The 7,067-nt window shown below is 42.8% G+C and overlaps 1 protein-coding gene across 1 annotated transcript in view; it reads right to left on the minus strand.

Annotated features, from left to right (window-relative positions):
* RAB27A (RAB27A, member RAS oncogene family) overlaps window positions 1–5,139 on the minus strand; it is a 35,109-nt gene extending 29,970 nt beyond the window's left edge. The window contains exon 1 of the mRNA XM_074155641.1: window positions 5,023–5,139. The gene's annotated coding sequence lies outside the window, so the exon portion shown is untranslated. The remainder of the gene's footprint in view (window positions 1–5,022) is intronic.
* Window positions 5,140–7,067: the final 1,928 nt, after the last annotated feature.

The raw sequence follows: 7,067 nt of genomic DNA on the forward strand, positions 1-7,067 counted from the left end.
AACTTTTGCAGCACATTCTTTTCATAGGTCTTCCAAAGCCTGCTCTTCAGCCTCTACTGACACACAGCAGGATCTCAGCCCCTGTTCTGTGCATTGGGTACTATATCCAAACTGACAATTCTAGAAAACTATCAAATAAAGATTTATAGTCACCTCTTCTACTTCACAGCTAAAGAGCGTTAAAAAAAAATACCACTTCAACAATTCCAACTTAGGGCTACTTTTATCCGAACTAAAATTATGAGAGTTTTGCTATCAAATTCAGAAGAAATACTATTAAATTCAGACAGTACTGTCTTTAAACTTGGATGACACCATCTGTGTACAGAGATGTTTACCCTGACACCATTTTAATGCAAGAAAGAATATGGAAAAAGTAAGTATAGCTCATGCCCCAGCAGAAAGACCTGTCAAGTTGAATCATTGTTAGAGGAGAAAGTCAGTGGAGCATGTGCTGTTACGTTCACAGGATCTTAAAGTGCTGGATAAGACACACTGTTGCAAACAGGTAATACTAGCAGGGCTAGAACCTAACTTGATACCTGTATTTTGGGTCACATCCAGTCACACATAAAGTTTGGTTTGGAACCAAACAAGTGGGGGAAGGGGAATTATGATTAACTTTTTCAATTAAAAAAACTTACAAACAACTAAACACAAAACCCCCATCCTACTTTTTGCTATAATCTACATTCTGAATGTTAGCTAGGCTTCAAAGTAGACTGGGAAAGCACCACCCGCTGGCAATAACTGTAACAGCAATTGATCTCTCGTTGCAAACCTCACATAAAACACTTTCACAGCACAAGCAACTCCTATGACTCCTAGCTTTGAGTGATATCCTGAAGTTTTCAAAATGCATCACACTCCATGTTAGTCATGCAATTATCAGCAGGGACTTCCAGGAGGAACATAACTCATTAACTACAGCACCTACACTCAGCAACTACATTATGAAAATATAAAACTTGCAAGACTGGCAGAGACATACAAGAAAACCAGAAAGCTTGAATTTTTTTTATCATAAAAATGAATCAACTTTTCTTTTCCTCCTAGCTAACATACATTCTTTATTAATCCTTATCACTAATAAACACCTTCAGTCCAGTCCAAATATTCCCATTCCCCAGGGATGTTACTGCAAAGAACTCTTTTCTTCCTTTTCAGTTCATAGAGCAATGAGAACCAAATGAAATATCCAACAGTTATGAAAATAATGAGATAGGCCCTCAGAGTGAAACTTGGTTAACTTTAGAGAGTGCATGCTGTTCACTTTCATGGTTATATAGTGGCTACCGTGACAGCACTGCCATTTTGAAGTGTTTAATTAGAAATGGGAAGATGCCTTTAAAACAGTAGTACTTCAGCAATAGAACCTTCCTCACCTTCTAGTGACATATGCTGCCTCATGGGTTAATATTCTTAACAAAAGTACTACAAAGATCATGTATCAATTGTTTTCAATTACTATTTTGTATTCTGCTGTTTCTAATTCAAACCTGAAAGAGGCTTATATTCCTGAAAGCTCACCTATCCCTTCCAACAACGTAAGTTGGTCTAATAAAAGGCATTACTTCTACCATGGAGCTCACCTTACCTGAAAGGAAAAAAAACAAATCTTGAGTAATACTTAACTATTTTTCTATTTATTCCTTTGTCCTTTTATCACCTTTTCAACTGACAGCTGTACACATAAGCAGTATGATGGCCAGCTGCAAAACTGCAATCAAACTCCAAAGTTAATCTGGAATCAGCTACTTGATTTGTGTAGCATTTGTCCTTATACCCATCCAGTGTTTTATTTGCATATAAAATATTTCAGCTAGGTATACTCCTTACAGTCCTTTCATTCATGTAGCTCTTTTACTCAAAGGATTCACTGTGGAAGTGTAGAGTGATTTTCAAAATACTATTTGCAAGTGCCCACAAATTTAACTTTTAATTTAAAAACACTGCTGATGTATCTACCAACTCCGTTTTTCCACCACAAACCATAAATTTCTAGAAAGGCTGTACTCCTCCTGCTAAGTCTGTATCTTCATTGCTGATTCCTGCCCCTTTCCTATCTTACTACCAGTCTTCACACTGTCTTCCAGGGGTGCCTTTTTCTAATATGGTTTAGTCTTACCCATTTCTTACCAGTAAAAGAATCAGACAGAGAGAAAGGGAACAGCTATGGGAAATGGATTTGCAAACTCAGGAAAATAGCACTGCATTGGTTTATGCTTTGATATTATCCTCAGAGCCATAAAAGCAAGGACATTTGCTTTTTTTTCCCCTGTAGTAGTTTAAAATACTGAAGAACTTGTCAGGTCAGCTCCAAAGTGCTGGCCAGTATGTGAAAAGGATTCAAACACCTGGTACTATGCAAAACTGCTACAGACATACCAGAATATTTTCAACCCCTTGAAGCCACAGCAACATCACAGGAAAAAATCGCGCTGATTGTGTGTCATATTTTAATCTATATGCCATAATTTAATCTTCAAAGCTTATTAGACTGGAAAATAAATCACAGACATTGAGACTACTTATTACAATAACCAAAAGTAAATTCTGTTGTATTATGTATGAAAACAAAACAATATAAGGATGTTCCAGGAAAGAAATTAGGGGCTAGGACTTCTCACTCACTATGGTTTTAACTTCACTGGGGATAAAAGCGTATGATCTCAGCTGATTTAATGTGGTTCAAGTTAGTCCTGCCTCCCGACAGCGATGCAGCTTTCAGACTAAGAAGAACAAAAAAGAAATGAGGAAAAAAAAATAATCTCATAACCAGATGCTATTCCCCAAGAAGACTGGTTGGGAATATATTTTTATAAATAGAGAAAAAAAAAAAAAAAAGTGTTTCTGCTGTTTCTGTCTTTTTAGGTAAGCATTTCTTAAACTACGCTGTACTTGAACAACTTTTCAGCCATGTTTGAAGTCAGTTCTGTAAACATGATTGTATCTCCAGCATGAGTGGTATCTGCAAGAGAAGAGGAGCAAAAGCAAGTCCTTGAGCACTTGACATGCCCAGTCCAGCAAATGCTTAGTTATAAACATGTAAGTAACCCTTTGAAATTACTGAAGAACAAACTTAACTATCTGCAGGATCAGATCACATGTGCAGTGGAGTACAATAACGTAACTTTAATACAGAAGAGAGTATTTGATGATTAACTATTTAAATCACAAGTTTAATACATTTTAAATGCACCTTGTTATAATTATATGCTGAGACATTAATGACAAAAAGGAGTTGTCATTCCTTATATTCCATCTCTAGTGCCAGTTTTGCCTGTTTCGAAATTAATTTCTTACTAGCCCTCTGCTGACTATGACAGACTGTTCTTAGTAATGGTGTTGATCTGCAAGTCCAGGGTTATGCTGAAAACCAACAGAGTAATCAATGTTCATTGTGCCAGCACAGCAGATACCTGACGTTAACAGAACAACCAGGAATATAAAGAAGACACAAGTACTACTGCTCACAATACTTGTTTCTCTAAGTGCCAAAAGCTAGTTAAAAATTCTTTTATCTCACCAATCTTCTCTTTGAAAGAAAAGGAAATGTGTAGTCAAGTGATAAAATAACGTGTTCCCTTGTTTAACGATAGTGATGAAAACAAAATTACAATCTGGTTTTAGATATCTGGTTGCAGATGAGAAATTTTATTAACTGGAAAAATAAAACAGTGTAAAATGTAGCACATTCCCCCCACCCAGAACTCCTTTGTGCAAGAGATTAAGTAGACATAAAATTAGAACCCTGAACTAGAAACACAAGAACATGCTGTTCTTTTTTCCATCTTTTTAACCATGCTTTTAAGACATCCATTTAGCATCACAAATACTATTCCAACAGTTACGTACCAACATTTGAAATGCATATTGTATTATATGCTTTTCCCTGGCTGGAAAATAATTGGAACAGTCACAGAAGTAGTATAAGTCTATGAAAAGAAACAAGGGCTGAGAAGACAAGTCTATGTAAAAATAAATTTCCAAGAAAAGGCAGGCAGAATAGGTATTAGAAACTGATCAGTGCCACTATTGCATTTTATGCGTGGAAATCAATAAGTGTCTTGTAGAGTGTCAATAAAAACTGTTACGCATAGAGAAACATCACCTTGCCAATAACACCTTGCAGAACTCCTAACTCCAAACGTACAAACGTGCTATCCTGATTAAAAACTCATAAGCACTAATCATTAGAGAAAGTGTTTGAGGAGTCATAGGACCAGAAAGCTCAAAATACACCTGATGCATCTCTAAGGAGAGATAAAAACTAAAGCTGGGGTTTTTTGACAGTTCTAGGCATATCCTTTAAACTTTGCTAGCACCATAAAAAAATACCGCATATATTAATATAATCTAGTTACTTACAGAGCTAGAAAAAACAAGATGTTTTTCTGATGGATTTAACTTTCTTTAGATCCAAGATCATCAAAGCATTAGTTTAGCCCAAGCATTGCAATCAGGCTGAGGAGACCTCCAGAGCCCTCTCAACAAGCACACTGTCAGACAAACCTGCAGCGTTCAGAAAGAAGCGACAGATCTGTTGATACTCAAATACATGATTTAAATTCTGGCTAAACAGATAAAACACACTTATATTGCTCCCTCAACAATTTACCATTTTTAAAGGCTTTTTTTTTTGTTTTGTTTTAAATCAGACACACAATCCACTCTTCTGTTTTACAAAAGAAATGCATGCCTTGAGCTGTGGGAAACTTGCAGGTCCCCACAGCTGCTACAAGGGAAGGCCTGAGAGGGATTATTTGTGTGCTCGTGTTCACAGCAGCAGTGTCAGAAGAGGTGCCAGCAGCCTGGGACACTGCCCCGCTCTGCAGTACAGGGAAACCACCTTTTCCTGCCAGTTCGCTGCCCAAACCACTTGTCCTGAGATGATTTATTAACTCATCTCACAGCGGGGGGGGTCGCTCTGAAGCCCTCCCGTGCCTCCAACCGCCCCGTCGGGGGATGCCAGGAGGGCGAAAGCCCCATGCCCCCCACCCCGGCTCGCCGCCCTCCTACCTGCTCGCCTCCCCCGGCCACCGGGGCTCCCGCAGCACCGCGTCCCTCCGCACCTGCCCTTTTTGGGGCTGCAAGCGTGCCTTTTCCGTCAAAGCAACATCACTTCCCGTAAGGGCCGAGGTAGGGGCGGGAACGGCGCTGCCTCCTGCCACTCGCTGGGCTCACGGTCACAAGGGCGGCTTTAATCGAAGAGGCTGGCTCTCCTGGCGGTCCTCCTCCCCGCCCTTCCGAAAGTACACACGCCTTTTTAATAAAAATTCATGAGAGGCAAAACAGGTTTTGAAGAGAAAACACGTGGTGCCAGGTAATGTGGTTTCAGTGAGGCGCCTCTGCCGCCTGCTGGCTACCTCCCTCACAAGAGGAAAGCACTTTGTGCTCTCCCAAAAATAAAGCCACTTTAAATGTCTCCAAATTTCAGCAAGCTCAGTTGCATCAATTACCCCTTCTGTCTGCATCAGTTCTGACATCCTCTCTCTTGAGACTTTTCAAAATCAACTGCCACCTTTATGGACAAACTGCCAGCAATTATGCTTACGAAAGTGCCTGCTACAGTTACGCCTTTTTAAAATAGGCTTTTAATAGACTCGTAAACAGAGGAAGCTGCTGGAGTCCCCACAGCAGTTCTGTGTTTGCTCTCATCACTGACCTGTGGCGTTTCCTAGTGTCCAAACTAGATTTATCACACACTCAGCTGCACCTCCCAGTCCAATTTCTATTGCTGTCCTCTCCTCTCAGCTCCTGCAAGGTCTGCCCACTGCCTCCAGCCAGCACATCGATCCTGGCTTTAAATAACAGCACATCCAGGGAAAGGATTTCTTCCCTCATGCTGTCCAAACAAGATTCTGTGTTAAAACTAAAATCTGGAAGAAGTTCCTCTCAAGATCTGCAGGTTTTGGCTTCCTTTTAGATTTACTGAAGTCTTGAAATATCTACTGCTGTAGTTTCCCTGAGTCTCAGATTCTGTTCTGTCAGCTATTGCAAGATTAATGCTGTCCTACTGAGCTACATGCTGAAGCACTTCTCCAAGTACAAGCTGGCTTTCAGGCAACCTTATCTATTAAATAGCTGCTCCGGCCTCATTCTGTCAGGGATGAAAGACGCGTATGTGCATGTGTGCCCCATGTGTGTGTATATGTACAGGTATAAGCCAAGGACATCAAGTTGGGTGCAGTTCCCTTTTCAGCCATCAGTACAACTGCACTCCCCAACAGAACTGAAGTATTAAGAACTGAAACCGTGAAAAGTCGATAAAAACAGTATTTATCGCTTGGAGGATCAGATCAGAGGCAATCAAAAAAAACCCAACCCATATAGCGTAACCGTACAACAGCGCCTTTCTTTTTCCAGTTCCCCGGTGGTTACTTAAACTTAGACGTGAGAACAACCACTTTAAACATTCAGGATTTTATACAAATGTCAACATTCACGTCCCGACAGGCCGGTACCGAACACACGTCTGCAGATACACCTTCAGCTGGCGGGTTGCTTCAGAGCCGGCCCGGGCTGCCGAGGAGGCAGGCGACGAACTCTCCGACTCGCCGAGAGGCTCGGGCGCCATCTTCTGTGCGGGGGGCGCGGAGGTCCGGGCTGCCAGGCGGTACCGGGGAATGGCGCAGCTCACACGATTCCGTTAGGGCCTCTTTTCCGGCCCGGCGTCCGCCGGCGGCACCGCCGTGCCCTCGGGTGGCTGCGGGGGCGGCTGGAAGACGGGCCGGTAGATGTAGAGCCCACTGGCCACGCCGAGCGCCACGGCCAGCGCCACCTGAGGCAGCGGCAGACGCCCCAACATGGAGGCAGGCGGCGCTGCTGCACCCGCGGGCACGAGCGTGAAGTGCCGCGGCCGCTCCTCAGCGGCGCCTTCGCTCCCCGGCGGGGAGAGGGGAGAAGGGACAGGGGGACAGAAAGCCCGGAGCTCTCCGCGCCAGGAACGCTTCGCCCCACGGTCCCGGCGCTCCTCACCTGAAGGACGGGAGACCACCGAGCAGAGGCCTCCCGTTCGCTAGAGCGACCGGAAGGAAGTGCCGGCGGTTTCCCCGCCCCCGCGG

The sequence above is a fragment of the Numenius arquata genome, chromosome 11 (assembly GCF_964106895.1).
Source record: "Numenius arquata chromosome 11, bNumArq3.hap1.1, whole genome shotgun sequence".
Classification (NCBI taxonomy): Eukaryota; Metazoa; Chordata; class Aves; order Charadriiformes; family Scolopacidae; genus Numenius; species Numenius arquata.